The sequence below is a fragment of the Ursus maritimus genome, unplaced genomic scaffold (assembly GCF_017311325.1).
Source record: "Ursus maritimus isolate PB19 unplaced genomic scaffold, ASM1731132v1 scaffold_9, whole genome shotgun sequence".
Classification (NCBI taxonomy): Eukaryota; Metazoa; Chordata; class Mammalia; order Carnivora; family Ursidae; genus Ursus; species Ursus maritimus.
The window spans coordinates 27322780-27345109 of record NW_024427107.1 but is presented as its reverse complement, the minus strand read 5'-3'; the positions used below and the strand labels follow the sequence as shown (position 1 = coordinate 27345109).

The 22330-nt window shown below is 36.5% G+C and overlaps 1 protein-coding gene and 1 long non-coding RNA gene across 4 annotated transcripts in view; one reads left to right on the top strand and one right to left on the bottom strand.

The window, feature by feature from the left end:
* The window catches only part of LOC103661359, a 254976-nt gene that overhangs the window by 95163 nt on the left and 137483 nt on the right, over positions 1-22330 (top strand). Inside the window, exon 3 of one of the 2 annotated variants that reach the window (XR_568048.1) lies at positions 801-881. The exons of the other annotated variant lie outside the window; for it this stretch is intronic. This is a non-coding gene — a long non-coding RNA (uncharacterized LOC103661359). Of the gene's footprint in view, positions 1-800; positions 882-22330 lie in introns of those variants that run through there. 2 annotated transcript variants of the gene reach the window in all.
* PKIA (cAMP-dependent protein kinase inhibitor alpha) overlaps positions 1-22330 on the bottom strand; it is a 91608-nt gene that overhangs the window by 54238 nt on the left and 15040 nt on the right. The gene's annotated exons all lie outside the window — the stretch shown is intronic.

Genomic DNA, 22330 nt, shown 5'->3' with positions numbered 1-22330 from the left:
TTCCTTGTTCAGCAGGGAGCCTGGTTCTCTCTCTCCCTCTGCCTGTCACTCCCCCTGCTTCTGCTCTCGTGCTCCCTCTCTCTCTGTCAAATCAATAAATAAAACTTTAAAAAACAAGAAAACTTGCAACTGTAAATTCTTTCTCTGTCCCTTTGAGATGTAAATCTCTTCCAACCTCTTAAAAAAAATTTCACAACCAATGACCTGTGTTTGAAACATAATCAAGAAAGATAGCACCCGATTCTCTGTGGGATGGTAAGAGTCTACTTCAATAAGTGGCAGTTAGAAAACACAGATGGCGTAATTGCCACTGACCAATTGCCGCCCTTGGTGTCCTGCGGTACTATTGCACTAGCTCGCCCCAGCACTGAAAAACTCTCCTGCCTTTTGTTTCAGCAGAGTTGAGTCCAAGCTCTCCCCTATTGCAGTAGTCTTGATTACATTGTCCCTTGCCTGTTTAATTCTACCCTTTGATAGGATTTGTCTAGGTGTTGTACAAGGAGGAAAAACTGATTTTTACCCAGTTTCTACTTACTGATATCTAGCATTAGTCAATCTTTGTAATTGCTGATTAAAATAAGCCCATCATGTCAATCAATGTCTAGAGGGCTCTAAACTCTCACCAGTAATAAATGAAGCCCCAGAGTTCACTACCTTCTAACAGTAACTAGAATTATTTTCCCCAAAATATACTTCTTTACACCGATGCATAAAATGTGCCTTTGCTTCAAAGAGACTGTGAGTAAGCTAAAATATTCACTCTTCCTAGTAACTGTATACTCATTCTTTTGGTATTTCAGTGATTTCAAAGGATCAGAATCATAAGCAAACTTGGGAGCAATTCATCATTCATCTCCAGTAAATTACTCAGCAAGGACTTGATCTGCTGTACTCTCTATGAAACTCACTATAGGATCAACCGAGGCACTGACCTCTCATACATTGAGAATTTCAGATAATTGATGGTTCTAGCCAAAGTTCTGAATTTTAAAATGGATGGAAATTTCTAAATTAATCATAATAAATTATAAATTATCCTCAGCAAAGATTGCATAATAAAATTTTCTAACAATTGCTGTAGGAATTAAGCTTGAATTTAAATTTAATTTTAAAGTAAATAAAAATATTTACTGCATTTTGATATCTTTTTATCATTATAAAATTTATAAAACCTAAATTTTTTTCCTAATGTGCACATTTGCTATACCAGCTTTTTCTCTCTCCAGAGTAAGTGTCACTAATTTAAGGGCATATCATACAACATACGGTACCTTAGAATTAAAGAAATAAAGGAGAATGATTCTGATTACCTCCCCAAGCTACGTGAAAATTCATTACTCCAAACTTTCTTGGATGTTTTTTTTCTTAAAAAGATTTATTTATTTATTTATTTATTTATTTATTTATTTATTTGAGAGAGAGTGAGAGGGAGATGGGGGCAGAGGAAGAGGGAGAGATAGTCCCAAGTGGACTCTGTCCTAAGTACAGAGCCCAAAACGGGGCTCAATCTCATGACTCTGAGATCACGACCTGAGCTGAAACCAAAAGTCAGGTGCTTAACTATGTGAGCCAGCCAGGTGCCCCTCTTGGACAGTTTTTTTAAAAGATGCTAGTCATCTAACTCACACAAACACCCATATACATATATCTTTCTTCTTGGGGAAAAGGCTTGGTGTAAATAAGTGGTAATTAAGTTAGTGTGTTAATTTTCTGTAGTTATAATTTACAATACAGTAGAAATGTAGTTTTAATATAAAGATGTGTATCTTTTTCAAATATATGGGATTTTTACTACTTTAATGAGTGGAGTATGATATCTTATAATCATACTTTGGCCTTTATAATATGTTGTAGATACAGACTCTATGGTGGGAAACATACCCCACGAATTATAATAGTTTCATTAGTGGAAAACGCAGTATTATTTTAATATATAATAGCATGAAACTGGGACAGATTTTCAGCAAAAGAAAGGAGTTGCATATATTTGCCCTTTATTGCCAGGCCTATTTCTCCCCGGTAATTGCCCAGTCTTTATGTACACCTTACAGTGCACAGCTCTTAAGGAAACCTAGCATTCTTTGCTCTGTAATCTTTTCTTCCCACAAAATACTTGGCAAATGTAGCTATTAGCTCAATGTGAAATGGTTGTATATATCAAAATTTCTTCACAAGCTCACTTAACCAAGGTACCAAATAATTTATCCAGAATCCAAAACAAATCAGTTGAAGAGCTAAGTGTGCAAAAAAATCCTGTTAACACCCTAGATTCCAATGAGGTGCAATTTTTAATTTTATACCACTCAGCAAGGTCAGGTTGTATCTTTTTTTTTTTAATTTTTTTTTTAAGGATTTTATTTATTTATTTGACAGAGAGAGACAGCCAGCGAGAGAGGGAACACAAGCAGGGGGAGTGGGAGACGAAGAAGCAGGCTCCCAGCCGAGGAGCCTGATGTGGGGCTCGATCCCAGAACGCAGGGATCACGCCCTAAGCGGGAGGCAGACGCTTAATGACTGCACCACCCAGGCGCCCCTTTCTTAATTTTTAATTTATTTATTTGAGATAGAGAGAAAGAGATACCATGAGCTGGAGGGAGAGGGAGAGAGAAGTTCAAACAGACTCCACGCTAAGCACAGAGCCCAACACAGGGCTCGATCCACAACTGGAAGGTCATGACCTGAGCCAAGACCAAAAGTTGGCCATTTAATAACCACTGAGCCACCCAGGTGCCTCCAGATTGGGTCTTTACGTTGAGTTTCTTTAACTAACAAATGCTTAAGAATACACTTTAAATGCTGTTAACACCATAAGACCATGATAGGAAATGCATTATTAGGAACATAGCCAAAGGAAAAAAAAAATCACTCACATATGCCCTGACTGCTTTCTGCTAAAGGGAGAATCTCAGTTCCATACCAAGGTTATTAACATGTTTCATATTTCTGATAGAAAGTTCTTATCTTTAGAGAAAGAGCATTAAACATTATATTTATGCAGTTTAATCCTTCCTGAGATATACCTTTAGAAGTAATACTTTGTTACTTTGTTATAATTGTTTGAGAAACTTCAGCTATTTCATAGCTATTGATCTCAATATTCAGGTAAGATACTTTAGAAAACATTTTATTAATAATTTTATGAAGATACTTAACAACAACCTATATTAGAATTTTAGAAAAGAAAATAGGCCAATAAAGGTGCTTTTCCTGGTTTAAACTGTAAAAATGAAAATTCTGAAGTTAAGTAAATTGGACAAAGTATGCTGCTGTTTAGTAAATTAAAGAAACTAAATTTAGATGTCCCCTATTCCTTTATCACATTTTATAAATCAATTCAGATTAATATGGAAAACTTCATCAGGAGGCTTACTAATATTTGAAGGTAGAACTTTATTTTTTTATTGTCAGGCTGATTTTTAAAAGAGTGACTAGGGCAAGATTACATAAATCAAACTGTTGCAAACAACATCCTGGCTAGTCCACGTCAGTCACTTTCCTAAATTTCAAGGTTATTAATTACTCAACTTATCTTATGACTTTAATTTTAGAAAGCCTCAAATTAGCAGCAGGTTTTATCTGAGTCAAAGCAGTAAGGGTTTTACAGAATGATTTGTTAGATTAATTTTTCCTAAATTGAAAGGTAGATGATTAAGATACATATTACTCGACTATAGAGTAGTCACATATTTTTCAGTGAATACCATCTTCCGTTCTCTGCTCCCGATGACCATTTGTGTGCAAAATTTCACAATACTGGTTCAACTCCTTTTTTTTTTTTTTTTTTCTGATTCAAAAAGTCAGTATGAGTGGTGATTAGCTGCATGACTACCTGGACAGGAAACCCCTCAAACATTTTTTTTAACTCACTAACGATCTTTTATATCAAGCAGCAGCTCACTAAGTAAGTGTTGAATGAATGAGTGGACAGATCCCATTCATACACTATCATAAGAACTAAATACTTCTTTAAAAATCTGAGGCGTAATTTTGTGGAAAATGTAAATAGAAGGCAGCACTTCCATTTATTTATAACATGACCTCTGTTCTCAGGAGATGGTTAAAAAGTTAGTTTTACCAGTGGCTTCAGAAAACGTAATAAATTGGCTAGAAGAACCGAGATATTTATGGTATATATTTAATTCGTTTAGAAACTGAGTGGACAGGTACTAGTTCTAAAGATAATCCGGAGCCGGTTTCAGAGATGAGGCCTAAATTGCACAGGTTTCAAACTCAGCCCCACGACTTGTTAATTTTGGCTCACTTAATAATGCTTCCTGATGCCGCCACACAGGTCCTTACTTTGAGATAATAGATGATTTAACTATGTATATGTGTTGTTTTTGTTTTATTGTTACATAGAAAGCTAGTCTCAACATTTTGTATGTGGTATGAGAAATATGATACTTGGAGTATATTGCTATTTATGATAAACCCAGATTTACATAAGTTTATCTCAACTGAAAAAAATGCTAATTAATATTATCCTCTTTAATGTATTTACTGACAATCTCTTCCTCCTTACCTATATGGCCATACATCTAGGGTACTTATTTGTGCAAGATGCCAAAGTTATCACCACTGGAGTATGCCATCAGAGAGACAGATTTTCCAAGTGAAGTCAAGTAACCTTCATGGTTTTTAACATGATCAAAAAATTAGCAGTTTTAGTACATTAGTTGCTATACAAAGCCATGGATTTCATTAGCCATTCAGGAAACCTTCAAAACACCACATGGCCAGTAGGCTGGGCCAGCTTTTGCAAACTACAGCAAACCAGTCTTCATAAAATAATCTAAGGGGCATTCTTGATATAAACTCAAACAGAATGGGATTAAATATATAAATCCTTGCAGGAAGCTTGGATGTGGAAAAGATTTGTCACTTAGGATGGCAAATCAGCTTAACAAGTGAGGCAATGAGACTGATGGAATAAACCCTCTCCAAGGAAGAAGCTATAACAATTTCCACTGATGGTGACAATATTTCCATAGGCCTCTGTTTCCAGGAGGTTACAAAAAGTATCACAGAAGAACACTGAAAACACATAACTGAGTCTTTATAAAGAATTAGAAAAATACATCAAATCCCTCTTGACAAGAAGAACTAAGCTTAATTAAGAATAACCATTATTATCATTATAGAATTATATTATTATTAATATTATTAAAAAATAAATTATTATATGCAGGGAAGATTGGCATCACATCAGCATTACATCACTAAAACGTAATCAGTACACAAAATGTGCTAAGCTTAAACTAAGGATTCTCACTTTTGATCTTAAGTTTATGGCAGTTTATCACAATTTTTCAGTAAAACTCACTCTCAAACTTACTGTATCTTATCAGAACTATTTCCAAAGGGATCTTGTTTGTCATCTCCATTAAAAAAAAAAAAAAAAAAAAAAGCCCAAGCCATGCCTTTTCTATGAAATCTTCGGAGGTTGCTATGACAATGATATTTCTAGCTTAGCTCACAATTCATATTCTTTAATTCTTACCCAAAGTAACCTGGTTCTGCTTGCTAGGCATCATCTTCTAAGATTCTGAAAGATTGTCTCAAAAGTTTTCTCCAGAGATTGGGATTGGGAAACAACAGAATAATTAAATGCTGAACTTAAAAAAAAAAAAAAAAATCGTTCCTACATATAAACTACCAAAACTGAAACAGGAAGAAATAAAAAATTTGAACAGACTGATAACCAGCAAAGAAATTGAATCAGTAATCAAAAACCTCCCAAAAACAAGAGTCTGGGACCAGATGGCTTCTCAGGGGAATTCTACCAAACATTTAAAGAAGAATTAATACCCATTCTTCTGAAACTGTTCCTAAAGATAGAATGGGAGGGAAACTTCCAAACGCAATCTGTGAGGACAGCATTACTTTGTCCCCAAACCAGACAAAGACCCCACTAAAAAGAAGAATTACAGACCAATAACCCTAATGAACATGGATGCAAAAATTCTTACCAACGTATTAGCTAGCAGGATCCAACTGTACATTAAAACGATTATTCACCATGACCAAGTGTGATTTATTCTTGGGTTGCAGGAGTGACTCAATATCAAATCAATCAACGTGATGCACCACATTAATAAAAGAAAGGATAAGAACCACGATTCTCTCAATACATGCAGAAAAAGCATTTGACAAAATACAGCATCCTTTCTTGATTAAAAAAAAAAACAAAACAAAACCCTTCACAATATAGGGATAGAGGGGACACACCTCAACATCATAAAAGCCATATATGAAAGACCCACAGCAAATATCATCCTCAAAAGCTCAGCTGAGGGCTTTTCCCCTAAGATCAGGAACAAAACAGGGATATCCATTCTCACCACTATTGTTCAACATGGTACTGGAAGTCCTGGAAGTCCTAGCCTCAGCAATCAGACAACAAAAAGAAATAAAAGGCATCCAAATCAGCAAAGAAGTTAAACTGCCACTCTTCACAGATGACAAACAGACATTCCTCCAAAGACATACAAATGGCTAACAGATGCATGAAAAAGTGCTCAATATCATTCGACATTGGGGAAATATAAATCAAAACCACAATGAGATACCACCTCATACCAGTAAGAATAGCCAAAATTAATGACCCAGGAAACAACAGATGTTGGCAATGATGCAGAGAAAGGGGAACCCTCTTATACTGTTGGTGGGAATGCAAACTGGTACAGCCACTCTGGAAAACAGTATGGAGGTTCCTCAAAAAGTTAAAAATAGGGGCGCCTGGGTGGCTCAGTCGTTAAGCGTCTGCCTTTCGCTCAGGGCGTGATCCCGGCGTTCTGGGATCGAGCCCCACGTCAGGCTCATCCTCTGGGAGCCTGCTTCTTCCTCTCCCACTCCGCCTGCTTGTATTCCCCCTCTCACTGGCTGTCTCTCTGTCAAATAATAAATAAAATCTTTAAAAAAAAAAGTTAAAAATAGTGCTTCCCTACAACCCAGCAATTGCACTACTAGGTATTTATCCAAAGGATACAAACATAGTGATTCAATCGGGCACATGCAACCCAACATTTATAGCAGCAATGTCCACAACAGCCAAACTATGGAAAAAAGCCCAGATATCTATCAACAGATGAGTGGATAAAGAAGATGTGGTGTATACACACACACACACACACACACACACACACACAGGACTATTATTCAACATCAAAAAGAATGAAATCTTGCCTTTTGCAATGACGTGGATGGAACTAGAGGGTATTATATTAAGTGAAATAAGTCCAAGAAAGACAAATACCGTATGACTTCATTCATATGTGGAATTTAAGAAACAAAACAGATCAATATATGGGCAAGGGAGGAAAAATAAAATAAGATAAAAACAGAGAGGGAGGCAAACCATAAGAGGATCTTAACTATAGGAAACAAACTGAGGGTTGCTAGAGGGGATGTGGGTGGGGAATGGGGTAATTGGGTGATGGGGACTAAGAAGGGCATTTGATGTAATGAGCAGCGGGTGTTATATGCAACTAATGAATCAATAAATTCTACCCCTGAAACTTATAATATACTATATGTGAACTAACTTGAATTTAAATGAAAAATTAAAAAAAATCATTTCATTTTGAGCACCCTAATATAACTATATTCATTTTGCATAATCCTTTCTTTTTTAACAAGGATGCACATTTTTACATGGTCACAATTATAGCAAACATATAGTCTTCCTTTATCCCTTCCACTATTTTCAATAGTGAAAGCATTTTCCTTAGTACATAGTTTGGGGGATTATTTTAATATTAAAGAATATATGACATTTAGTGGATATAATCCACATTTAATTTAATAAGTTCTCTATTACTAGCTATTTAATTCGTGATCATTCCCCCCTTTTTACAGATAAATTCACAAGTAATATTATTATGAATATGCATTTTTCTTCTAAGGAATTATTTCTTTAGTACAATTTTTTTAAAGATTTTATTTATTTATGTGACAGAGAGACAGCCAGTGAGAGAGGGAACACAGCAGGGAAGTGGGAGAGGAAGAAGCAGGCTCCCAGCGGAGGAGCCCGATGTGGGACTCGATCCTGAAACGCCGGGATCACGCCCTGAGCCGAAGGCAGACACTTAACGACTGCGCTACCCAGGCGCCCCTCTTTAGTACAATTTAATAAGAGTGAGACAAGGGTTATGATTTGTTTGGCTTGTATTCACAGTATTTATAAAAAGGTGAAATTGAATATGTTTAGGTGAGGCATATATGGTATCCTGTTTCCACTACCCTCCCTCAGGCCACACTGTACATTTACATAACTTGTGTGACCCTTGAAAGCATTTAAATTTTTGACTCCTGGAGTAGGTGGTCAAAGGTATAAGTATTTTTACGACTTTCAATAACTAGTATCATTTAACTCCTCAAAACCAATTATACCTATATTTTTGTTTTATTGTATTTTATTTTTTTAAGTAAAACTGTATGCTGTATGTGGGGCTTGAATCCACAACCCTGAGATCAAGAGTTGCATGCTCTACTGACTGAGCCAGCCAAGTGCCCCCAATTATACCTATATTTCAATATCACCAACTTTCATTCATTTGATGCTTTCTACATGCTAGGTGCTGTATAGGCATTGGGGACACAGTGATGAAATAAGACAATGAGCAGGGAGGTACAATAAGGTGTAATATAATAGAAGTTGGATAGGATGCGAGGGGAGCTCATGAGAAGGGTAGAAACCAGCCTTCCCCAAATAAAGTCATTACATGGGAAAGGGATAACAGGCAGATGAAATATGGAGGAAGGAAAATTCCAGGTAGAGAGAGTACTATATACAATGGCCTAAAAAATATAAAGCAAAGCATATCTTAAGTATTATGAGAATGTAGAAGGTGAGGTTAATGTTGAAAGATTATGAATATATATATTCATACATACATACCAGTTTTATAATAACATAGCCATCTTTAGGTGACATTTAATATTTTTTGTCTAATGTATTATTACGTTATAATGATGTTTTTAATAGGCACTGCATCTGAGAACATCAATTCCTGGCATAATCAGTAGAATGAAAAGTGGCACAAAGATTAGGAAACTCACTAGCACTTGGAAGAAGACAGGCTTGGGGACGCCTGGGTGGTTCAGTCGGTTAAGCGTCTGCCTGTAGCTCAGGTCATGATCCCAGAATTGAGTTCCATATTGGGCTCCTTGCTCAGTGGGGAGCCTGCTTCTCCTTCCCCCTCTGCCTGATGCTCCCCCTGCTTGTGCTCTCTCTCTCTCTCTCTCTGATAAACCGAATAAAATCTTAAAAAAAAAAAAAGAAGAAGACAGGCTTGTGTGGTTTGACAGCAGCATGGGCCTACGTGTAGAAGAGTTGCTGGAACTGTAGCAATAGGTGGGAACAGTTGAAGTACCTGAAGTGCTAGGCTAAGGAGTGTATTTTGGATTTTTCTACGGTCAATGAAATGACAGAGAAATGTTAGAGGAAACAAAATCATAATGAAAGTTAATACTCGTTCTCTTAATTAGAGTTAAATTCAGTATGTTCTGGTTTTAGCACTGGAAAACAATCTCCAGGTAACTGAAGGAGGAAAACCACATCCATTAAGAGATTTTCTCATTTTGATTATCACTGGCACCCCCATGCTAGCCTCTAGGCCTAATTTATAACACTTTTCTGAAGGTATAGACAAAATAAAAACATCTTGTTTTGTTTCATATTAGTGCAAATGACATAGAAGAAACACCAAAAGAATTTATGAAATGATAAGAGAGCAAAACTGGGAAACAGGGAGTGTGAAAAATATATAGAGTCTGGTTTACGAAGAACTAGTTTATTCTTTATAGATCATTGTTAGCCTAGTCCATGGAACTTTATGCTGGATTCCAAGCATCTGGTAACCTATGAAATAATATGTAAGACATTGTGTGCATTTGTATAGTCTAGGTATAAGGGATGGAAGAAAACCTTTACGAGTAGAAAAGAAATTCTTGCTGTTGTGTATTATGCAAGCCAAAAGCAGATGGGGCAACTTGGCAGAAACAGTACTATAAGGGATATAAACAACTTGGTCCAAGTACACAGCTCTCAGATTTGTGTTGAAAGAGTTGTGTTACATTATTCAAAAGTAAATTTTAGAATGTCTGGAACAAGAGTTCTTTCCCCTGTGTTCAAGACACAGAGGGTTTCTGAGAATCTCTTTGAAATCACACTGAAAATTCTGTGCCCATGTATATGTATATATACATTTTCTGAGAAGTCATCAAAAGGTTCATAAGCCCTTCGATGGCACGTTCTCATTCCACTTCTGTGCTGGGTCTCCCATTTCTGAAGGTAGAAATTCCAGCTTCTGAGACCTTGGGCATAAGTCAGCAGGTGGTGAGGGACCCCTCTCCAATATTCTGTATCTTTGAAGTGTCCTTAAGCGAAGCAAGCAGCCGTCTAATTATGTACATCATTCCTCACAATTGTTATTACTGTATTTTAGAAGATTAACAGATAGGGAAAAAATAGTAAGTGAGTAGGTAAGAGACTATTAAAAGGGCCAAGGTGAAAAGTAACAGAATTTAAACTATGATAGTAGGAGTGGGGATATAAAAGTAAGGATGGGAAGGAGGGACAACTGGGTATTTGGTACTGTTAAAAAAAAACAACACACACAAAAAGGAGTTACCTGGGCTAAGCCCTATGTCAGTAAACCAAGACTTAATAATCGACCTAACCTAACTGCAGTTTCAACCTCTCCTAGGAATATAATTAACCAGTCAGTCTGAAATTGCCTGGTCAGCACTAGTGAGGTAATCCACCCTACCTGAAATAATCCTTTCTCTTGTTTATGATTTCTCTGTTCTACCCCTTTATCCCTTTAACAATCTTTCCTTTCCATCAGCTCTTGGAGTTCCCTTCTATTTGCTAGTTGGGATGCTGCCTGATTCATGGCTTGTTGAATAAAGCCAATTAGATCTTCAAATTTGCTCAGTTGTATTTTGTTTAACAGCATATACCACAGCATTTTTTTAAACCTACGTTGTCACTCAGTGTTTGGAAAACAAATTGTTTTTTTAAAATTGTCACTAATTGGGAAAAGAAGGAAACAAGAGAATCAGTGCCTGGTGTATAATAGGCATATAATACATTTTGGAAAAAAGCAGACTACAAATTTTAATATTAGCTATATATTAATTTGCAGAACAGATAGGAGTTAGACTTTTATATTACTAATGCTTACAATATTTGAACTTCTGGTTATCTCAAGTTCATTAGACCCCTGATTATTGTTGCACTGGAGCCCTAGAAGTTTGAATTTTGAGATATGGATGAAAAATGAGGTCATGGCATAGAGAGAAATGACGAAACTATAAAAATGATAAGGAGTTTGGTGAGCCACAGTTGACCTCTCAGGAAGGTGTTAAGTGGGCACTGTTTCTGGAGGATACAGCAGTGGCTTGAAACAGAGAGATAGCCAACATTACTTCCTAACATTAAGTTCAAATTTGGGGAGGACAAAGAGGTAGAATAATAATCAGAACGTGACATAAATGTAAGAAGCAGATTGGCTTTCTTTCACTAGAGAAAGAGAAAGCTAAATTTCTGTTGGAAATGGTAGGGGAATCATTTGAAAAATCCAAATTTCAATTGAACGGAAGAGGTGAGAAAATAAGAATAAAGAAAACTTAGTTTATTCATGAGGAACATGGAAATTAGAGTTAGTGAAAACCAGTGTTAAAACATGTCTTTGCCACTCATCATTTGAATAATTCTGGACTAACCAGAAAAAAATATGAGCTATATTTCACATTAAGTCAATGTTGAGGAAAGTGATATATTTATGTAAAGTATACTACAGTTGGTAATTTGCAATACTTTAATAAAAGTTCACATTAAAATATATAGAGAAAATTACAGAATTATCTGCCCATTTAAAAGAAAGCGGTATTATCCTTTCTTAAAAGTCCTGAAAGTTAAAGACAAAAAGTACGAAATGTAAATTACTCACTGAAGTTTCTGAAGTAATTAGAAAGTTTGAATCAAAAAGAGATTATGTTTGGGGTGCCTGGCTGGCTCAGTAGGTAGAGCATGTGACTCTTGATCTTGGGGTCATGGGTTCAACCCCATGTTGGGCATAGAGCTTACTTAAAAAGAGAGTGATTATGTTTAACAAGGATGTGTTACTGTTTAACACAATAGTTAAAGAAACAGAAAAGTTCAGTGGGAATACTTTCCCATTAAACCTTCCCCTCTGGCAGCTGTTGTACAAAGGGAGCCAGCACCTGCCCCTCATTTCCCTTGAATAGTGATTAACTTCTTCCAGGAGGGTTAAACTTCACGGTTAACAGCATGAGGTTGAACCCTTTGTGCCTGAATCCTAGACCTGTCCACTTGCTAACTGTACAACTTTTGACAAATTACTTAACCTCCTCTAAGTCTCTTTATTTTTATTTGGATAAATGTGGGCAATACTTATGAGGGTTAAATGCCACTGAAAAAATAAATTAGTATGTATTTAAGTTCTCAATAAATGGTGACTAAGAATGGTGACTATTGTCATCAGTAGGAATTTGGAAAGTTAGATGGAGATAGTAGATGGATTCACAGGGGAAATGCAAGAATGTTGAGGTTAGGCTGAATTAGGTTAGACTGACCTGTTTCAAGAAAGGTAACAACTAAAAGGCGTCCTCCTTCCCCTTCGGCTGCCAGAAAAAAGAGGTGAGGTTGATAGAAAAGAGAGAATAGGTTGAAAACTTCTAAATGCTTTATTTCTTTTCTTTGAATTTAATATAATTTTAATTCTTTTAGGAAGGGCACAATCTCTCCAGTTTGCCACAGGCGTCTTCCTTCTCTTACCTGTGACCTGGCCCAATTGGCTTGGCCCTATGGGCATCTAAGTAGAGGAAGCATGTTTGAAGTGTTTTACACACAAAAACAGAAGAAGCTATTTAATACTACCACCCAAAAGAGATATAGATATACATTTACGTGTTTCTGTGGGTCTATTTGTTCAACGTCTCTCTTAGCAAGAGCTTTGAAGATAGACTTCTCATCCTCTCTGACACTTGTTTGGGGCAGGGACAGCAGCAGAGATAGCAGAGAAATCTCAGATTGAAAGACAACCTACCAATACCCACAGGACCTACATTACTATTTCTTAATTTTCTCCTACCATTAGAGCTCTCAAAGAAGTGATTTATACCCTTTCATTGCCTTTTTCATTCATTCCTTCTATGTATCTCTCACAATCAGGTTTACATTTTTTACTTCATTTTCTTCGTGATGTTATAATTGCAAAAATGAAGTGAACTTGGCTCATTCTTCTCTCTTCTTGACCCTAATGAACTATGAAACTAGTAAATATTTTTTTCTCTTTCTCTTATCCAGCAGTCCACCCTATAGGATATGAAATTCTACAACGCATAAGACAAAATTGTTCTCCTACAATATATTGAATTGTGTATATATAAATCTTCACATTCATTATAGCTGTATAATATTCTTTTGTTATTCATTATCTATTTATTATATTCATTTACATATATAAAATGAATGTGAATATTAATTTTATCCCTAAAAATTTAAACCCTCCAGGCAACAAATATTTCTGTCTTTGTGAGCTATCTAGGTCTCTATCCACTACTCTGCTTTTTTTCTCTTTGTCTTTTCTTACAACTGTCTAAAAACATAATAATCATTCTTAGTTCAAGCAAGGATCTGGCCTGGAAGCCACAGCTTATTTACTGCTGGTTTAAAATAATTGGTTCAAGAAATACAGGACAAACTAAGTAGTCAGTTATTGATGTTGAATATTGCACATTTTAACGCAGGTGAGAGACAACAAGTACTACAGTGAGAATATACTTACCAGTTCCCAAGAAATATAAGAACCAAGGTAAATTGAGTCCAGTTATTTATGAATAAACCAGGCAAGTTCTTATCTCTTGGTTCATGCCTCTGAGTTTTTCTTGTTCTATACAACTGTCATTTCTTGACAGTGATTCCTTGCTTACACTGAAGTGGAGTTCTCATTTTCACCTTAGCTCTAGCCTTCTGAGAAAGGAATTGGTGTACTTATTTTCTCAATCTCTTATCATGTACAGCCTTTCTTCTCTGATATAGCAAAAATGTTACTGTTGAGAAAACTATTTGCTTTGCCTGTTAGTTGATCTCACCAACCTTTTCCTCTGCATTTTCTATGCTGTGTTTAATCAACTTAAATTACTTACAGTTGATTTCCAGGCCTACTAATAGACCACCTCTGCCTTTCAATACTCACTCACCTTATTTCCCTTATTTCCTTTTTTTTTGTCTATCATTTTTGGTTCAGATTTCCTGTATTTAAGTGTCTTGTTAATATTATGCATAATATAGTCATAGATAATAGGAGAAACAGATGTAACACTTTTCTGCCAAGGCAAACACAAAGCACAGTTGTTTCTTCTCAATTGTGTGCACAATCTGTCTGCTGGGATGGGTCATTACCATCTTCAAACATGTAAGACTAAGTTACATACCAGCTGAACATCTCCAGATTCTGCCTATCTCCCAGGCTACAAACTTTAGAACAAGCTTTGACCCTTAAGCATCTGTTATTGTCTGAGTATCTGTGTATCTACCAAATTTGTATGCTGAAATCATAATGTCTGATGTGATAGCATTAGTAGATGGGGCCTTTGGAAGTTTCTGAAGTCATGAGGGTGGAACATTACGAATGGGATTAGTGCCTTATAAGAGAGGAGCCAGAGAGATCCTTTGCCCCTTCTACCATATGAGGACATAGAGAGAAGGTACCGGCTCATGAACTCCAAAGAGGACCCTCACTGGCAGGTGACCATGCTGGCACCTTAATCCTGGACTTCCCAGCCTCCAGAACTGTGAGCAATAAATATGTTGTTTAGAAACTACCCAGTTGGTAGTATTTTGATGAAGCAGGAAAACCAGACTAAGACAGAATCTTTCTCCCCCTAGGGGAATAGTTTCAAAACCAATTGCATAGTAAAATTAATGTATTACCTCAGCACACACCAAGTGATGCCTGATGAGGTAAAGTCCAGAAACAGGTTTTCCGAAGAGTTCTATCATGATCTACTACCACATACCTGAGAGATACGCTTTCATTAGTATTAGAGGCTTCACATGGCTGTGGTTTTCTTCATGGCAGTGTAGACACCAGCATCTTACCACCTCTCTCTAAATGAGCTTGGATGCCTCTCTTCTTGTCCTTGTTTGGGGTTTACTCTAGTTTTGAAACTTGGACTTAGCTGATCTTCAGACTGGTTATTGTCATAATTATCTATTCTCTTTCAGGAACATTCCTTATTACTCTCATATCCTAGGGCAATTTTAGAAGTGTAAAGCAACAAGGAGTATCTTAACAAGATGAGGGGGTAAAAAAAAGATTGTTGTTCATTTATTCAACATTTATGAGTAGTTGCCATGTGCCAGGCATTCAGGCATTGTGCTTTTGATGCTAGAAACAGTGAACAGACACTGTTTTCAAGTGGTTCATAGTAAAGTTGGCATGACTTTCAACTAGACAGACAATATAATGAGTAGGTTAAGTGCCAGGATAAGGGTTAGGGTTAGAAGGGGGACACAGAGAAAGAACAAGTTTATCATGAAATACTTTTGGAAAACAGGACATCTGGTTCATTTTTTAAAGAAAACATACGAGTGTGAAAAACAACAAAAATGTTCAGAAATGAACATTTAAGGCAGAGGCAATAGCATGCATAATGAGCAATGGTACTTCTAAAGAACAGCCAATGGTTAAGTAAAACTGAAGTGTAAGAGCCATTTGAGTAAGTAGCACAAGAGATGTCAAAATTTTCAGTGAATAATCTATTGTAAGAATATATTTCCTTTCAGGGCGCCTGGCTGGCTCAGTCGGTACAGCATCTGACTCTCAGGGTTGTGAATTTGAGCCCTACATTGGGTGTAGAGATCACTTAAATAAATAAAACTTAAAAAAAAAAAGAATATATCACCTTTCTTTCTTTCATTCTAGAAATATTTACTGAGTGGCTCTTCTATGCAAGTGATTATTATAGGTTCTACAATGAAAAACCAAGACCCTACCATCATGGACTTTGCATTCTAGCTGTGAAGGAGACAATAAATAAACCAGTACTAAAATATATTGTCTGTCAGATGGAGACAAATGTATGGAGAAAAATATATCAGGGATGGGATAAGAGCATGTATGTGTTAATGTGTGCAAGAGGAAATGTTGCACTTACATGTTCATGTGCAAAAGTTATTTTTTATACGATGATCAAGCCCTCACTAAGGAGGTGGCATTCGAGCAGAGACTTGAGGGTAGTTTAATCCTATTACTATACCCTACATATAAAATTCTAGTTGTAGGCATATGAATTTTCTAGAACATTTTCAGCAGATAAAATTGTAAATGCAAGGGTCTTTGTATGGGAGAATGCTGTGTTTTGAAAGCACAGCAAGGAGGTTGGTGTTCCTGCTGTGGAAACCTTAAAAAGAATAGTAAAGTGGAGAGCCAGTGGCGGTGGAGGGGGTACAGATTAGATAGGGCTTTTTAGAGAGTCTCTTTAAGTACTTGTACCCTGGTAGCTCTTCCCTCTTAGAGAGAGAAAAGGAAATGTCTAGCCCCAGGAAGTAAAGAACATGTATTTGTTATTTTTAACTAAATACTTAGGCTTAAAAGCCTAAAATCTTCATGGAGAGAGAGATTTTACTAAATTTTTAAAGCTTTTTTTCTTTAAACTACATCAGAGTAATAGATGAATAAATCCCAAGAACTGCCAATGTAGGGAAAGTACCATTAGGATTTTTGTGTTTTGTTTTGCTTTGTCTTATTTTTTAATAACAGAGAAGAGAAATTACCATTACTACTTTGAATTTGGGAAGAACTTGAGTAAAGAGAGGCTAAATGGCTTATTAAACTGTAAACCTTGGTTTAAGAATGGGAAGAGTAGGAGTGCTGTACTGGCTGCCCTAGGCCAATCACCCACTCAGAGGAGGGCCATTTACTTTCAGTTGGCTCCCCAGGGCAGGAGCAATTATCTTCCCAACAACTTGGACAGCTCCCTAAACAAGACAGAGGCTGTTTTCAGAGGTCTCTCATTCCTCTTCCTGAATCTCCAAACCCTTTTTAACTTGAGCAGTGGTTCATCAAATGTATACCAGCAAAAGTATTTCCTAGGAACTTTATAGAAATGCAAATTTCCAGGTGGGGCCCCAAAATCATTGTTTTGACAAGCCTTCTGATCTCCTGATTCAATTAAATCCTGAGTCCCACCCTCTCCTGGTCTGAGAGAGACAGAGCCAGAAAGAAAAGGTGGGGGGGGGGGGAAGGGAGGAGGAGGTGGGAATGCCCAGGAAATTGTGTTGGAAGGTGAATCCAAATAGTTTTTTATATTGGGCTTTTACCGTGGTAATTTACAAATGATTGTAAACAACCACAAATTGAAACACGTAGTTACTTTAAGGTCTCTTTAGCAGAAATCAATCTTGTATTGTGGCAGTTCTCCTATACTCTGGTCTATTACTTGGTAGGTCATTTCCTCACAGGGATGACTAACAGCAGTTCTACAGAAAATGCTCTTTATATTTAAACAGCACTTTCTGTTCCAAGATGTCAAAATGCTTGACAAGTAGTGAAATGTAGCTCACTAATTTTCTCAGCGCCATGAGAGTAAATAGTCAACATCTACCATCATTGTTGTTTACTGGTGATTTCTTGGCAAGGAAAGTTAAAATGCCTTGGCTGTGTGTTGGAAGTCAATGGCTGGAGAAAATATCATTCATTTTGGATACCATAGTACTGGAGTTGATGGATTATTCAGTGAGTTCTATTACTACATCCCAAGGATAAATAGGTAACTGCTCATCAAGGAGAAAGCCCAAAGAACATTCTTGTACTTTCTTTAATTAAACCTGGTTTTTGAAAAATCATCTGGCCCAATCTACATTTAATGATCGTTTGAATGGTACTCAAATCCCTGTTACTTTTGGTTGCTTAGAATTGATGTACTTGAAGAATAAGAAGCAAAGGCTCATTACCTTGGGGAATGCTTGAGAACCACAACTGTTTCAGTCATCCTTGACTCCCCAGTGACCAGTACAGTATCTGGAATAGTATATGTGATCAGTAACTATTTTTTGAATGAATGATGCATAAATAAGTCAAGATATTTTTAGAGTCGGAGACCACCTGTCAGGAGAAAAAGTAGTTTAAAAACTACTAAGTTCTCAAAACCTGGTGCGAGATGAATGCTGATAAAAACTTGACCATGCCCTGTCACTGCATATGATTCTGTGACACCAATATCTACTAACTGATGTGGAAAACAAAGGCAGAAGAAAAATTAAGTTTCCTTACTACCTACAGCCCATTGACAAGTCCTTGAAACAGGCAGAGTGACATTCCTCTAGGAACTCAACTGCCTCAATATTAATACTTTGTTAAGGGCCAAAGGCAATCTTGGCCCAAACCCCAGGATCCTGTAAGTCTACTTTAACATATAAAAATTCCTTTGGATCATATAATTTTCTTTCTCTGATTGACTTATTTCACTTAGCATAATACACTCTAGTTCCATCCACGTCGTTGTAAATGGCAAGATTTCATTTTTTGATGGCTGCATAATATTCCATTGTGTGTGTGTGTGTGTGTGTGTGTGTGTGTGTATACACCTACCACATCTTCTTTATCCATTCATCTGTTGATGGATATCTGGGCTCTTTACATAGTTTGGCTATTGTGGACATTGCTGCTACAAACACTGGGGTGCAGGTGCCCCTTCAGATTACTACATTTGTATCTTTGGGGTAAATACCCAGTACTGCAATTGCTGGGTCATAGGGTAGCTCTATTTTCAACTTTTTGAGGAACTTCCATACTGTTTTCCAGAATGGCTGCTCCAGCTTGCATTCCCACCAACAGTGTAGGAGGGTTCCCCTTTCTCCACATCCTCACCAATATCTGCCGTTTTCTGACTTAATTTTAGCCATTCTGACTGGTGTGAGGTGGTATTTCTTTGTGGTTTTGATTTGTATTTCCCTGATGCCAAGTAATGTTGAGCACTTCTCCATGTGTCTGTTGGCCATTTGGATGTTTTTGCAGAATTATCTGTTCATGTCCTCTGCCCATTTCTTGATTGGATTATTTGTTTTTTGTGTGTTGAGTTTGACAAGTTATTTATAGATTTTGGATACTAGCCCTTTATCTGATATGTCATTTGCCAATATCTTCTCCCATTCTGTCAGTTGTCTTTTGGTTTTGTTGACTGTTGATCTCACTGATATGTGGAATTTGAGAGACAAGGCAGAGGATCATAGGGGAAGAGAGGGAAAAAATGAAACAAGATGACACCAGAGAGGGAAACAAACCATAACAGACTCTTAATCTCAGGAAAAAAACTGAGGGTTGCTGGAGTGGAGTGGGGTAGGAGAGATGGGGTGGCTGGGTGATAGACATTGGGGAGGGTATGTGTTGTGGTGAGTGCTGTGTATTGTGTAAGACTGATGAATCACAGACATATACCCCTGAAACAAATAATATATATTAATAATTAAAAATTAAATTAAATTAAATTTTAAAAAATTCCTTTGGAAACTTCCTTTATCTCTACCCCTCAAGATACATGTTGGCAATCATCCCCCAAGTATATGACCTACTGATATACATCGGAAGGAACTCACGACTGAGTTTCTACTAAACAGTAATAAATGACGTTTCCTAACAATAGCTATCTCCTTCAGGATCCTGAAAACCTTGTTTCCAAAATACCTGAAGACTTACCCTATCCCCAACCACCCCCATCTTGAAAATATATAATGGGTCATTCTTCATGACCCCAGGGCAGCTCTCTCTGCCAAGGGGTTCTGTCCCCTTGTTTTAATAAAACCATCTTTTGCATCAAAGAGGTCTCAAGAAGTCTTTCTTGGCCATTGGCTTTGAACCCTAATGTCTTGCCCTACATCACTAACCAATCAAAATAAATTTCAGAATTCAAATTTGGGTGTTTTCAAGATGAAGATTCCTCTCACCTACCATTTCTTATGATAAAATTTGGAAGCCTAGAATCAATAGACAACATACTGGTTTGTGACTTAAAATTGGAAAGTTTTATCCCATTTTGGAGGCATGAAATAAACTGATGCACAAACATTATAATTTTCATTAATGAAAAAACCTAATTTTCAAAATGCTAAAGGTTAGTTTCTCAAAATATTAAAATGGCCACAGGTCATAAGCCAAGGCACCCTATTTTTTTAAAAAATAAGGGACTATAGGGGCACCTGGCTGGCTCTGTTGGGGGAGCATGCAACTCTTGATCTCCAGATTGTGGTTCAGGCCCCACATTGCATGTGAAGATTGCTTAAAAATAAAATAGAAAAAAGAAAAAAAGAAGAGACTGGAAAGTTGCATAATTACTATTAAAGATTTGCCAACTTTGTTTGAAAAAAAATTACTTGTTTTAAATAAAACAAAGCTCAACTAGACTGACTATATATCATTAATTTTAAACTTCCTGTGTTAGATTTAAACTTCCAAAATGCCAACCATGCATATTAAAGCTGAGATTTGTTTTTTTGCTTAAGATTTCTGTACCCCCTTCCTGTTTGAATTTTACCCTTTTTTAACAATATTGCTGAAAATTAGTGTGGTTTATAACCACTGTTTAGCACTCTCCCAGCAGTACTTAGGACAGTGGCTAGTACATAACAAACAAATAATATAGTTTCTAAACTACCTTGATTAAAATCCACGCTTATCCTGGTTTTAAGCACTTGAAGACAGAAATAGTTACTAATTGCACAAGAACATATGAATAATCCAGAGTAAATGTTAACTATAAATACAAATTATCTATTAAGATACAGAACACATCTGAGATTTGGGATTACTTCCTGATAAGCCCGAATTCAGAGCTAGGGTAAACACTTGAGGCGTGTTACCATTTTCTGAGTACGTACTGAAGCAAGAAGTTGACAAGAGAGTATGTAAGATTTTCCAGGCTCAAATAGAGCTTGACTCATCTGCATGGAAACAGCCTATAAAAGACAGAAGGGTCCATTGTCTACTGGATTAAGCACCCCCTGTGGCAAGGCATGCAAGAGAGAGGAAACAGAGATCTAGGTTTCAAAGATCCTTACTCCACTTATCTGCTCTCACAGGATCAAATTATAGGCAAGTAAGAATGTGAGAACCATTGCTAGGTACCTTTAAACATACAGTAACAGTAAAATGGGTTCAGTGAACAGTCCATTAAATCTGACCAATCAGAATAATTCCTCCTTTCTTGATGGAACAATTCTGGTGGAAATGAACAAAGGTGGGCATGGGATGGGAAGAGGGTGCTTTCCTTTTGTTACAGATTCTAAACTTTCTTTAAAAATTTTCCTACGATTTAAGCCTAACTTAAAATCTTACTAAAATTTATGGGCTTTTTTAAAAATTAAAATTAAATAAGCTGAGTGCTGAGGGCGAAAAAACCCTGGTAATAATTTTAAGATAGATTTATTGCTGTGAAAATTACCAGAATTGTTTTTGTTCTAAGTCTGAGACTGCCATAACATTTCGATTATGATTATTAGTAAATAGAAATTCACTGGCTGTCTCCATCTGATACTATTATCAGAGACTTCACTTGAGAAAATTTAAAATTATTTATTGTGTTGAAAATGCTACAAAACCCTAAATTGAACTTCATTATGTAGCACAGAGTTTTCAACAAACTGGCAGAATTTTGACATCTCTCCTGCCTTCAGCTCTTCCTTCTTTACCTCCTCCCCTACTCCCCTCCCTTTCTTTCCACAAGCTAGTAAATGGGCATATAACAAATAGTAGGGATCAAAACCCTTATATTCATTATAGGGGTTGGGAATGTGGACTCTTGCAACAACAGGTTTTAGATACTTTAAACTGGTTTTAAATACTTTATCTGTACCATAATACTAGCTGTGTGACCATGAATAACTTAACCGTTTTGTCTATCTGTTTGCCTATCTGTAAAATAGGTAATAATAGTGTTTACCTCTTAGCGTTGTTGTGAGGGGGAATCTATTTGGTTTTAGAACAGCATTTAGCACAGAGTAAGCAAAGTAAGTATTATTTTTCACTTCTCTGAATATGTAAAATATTTAGTATTTGGATCCATAGTCTCAAAATTTAATATTCACTGATGTGAATGGCTGATTAGTTAAATGGAAGGGGGAAAATGCTATAGTAACTATTCCTTTAGTTTCTCATTTTATTTTTTTTTTTAACTGAAAACCAGAATCACCATTTCCTGGTATTATCTGTTATTGATATTCAGTTCAAAACCATAATGTTGTTTCTGAGAAGACACTGAGTATTTGAAATGAAGGGAAATAAAAAATAGTAGAAAATAAACT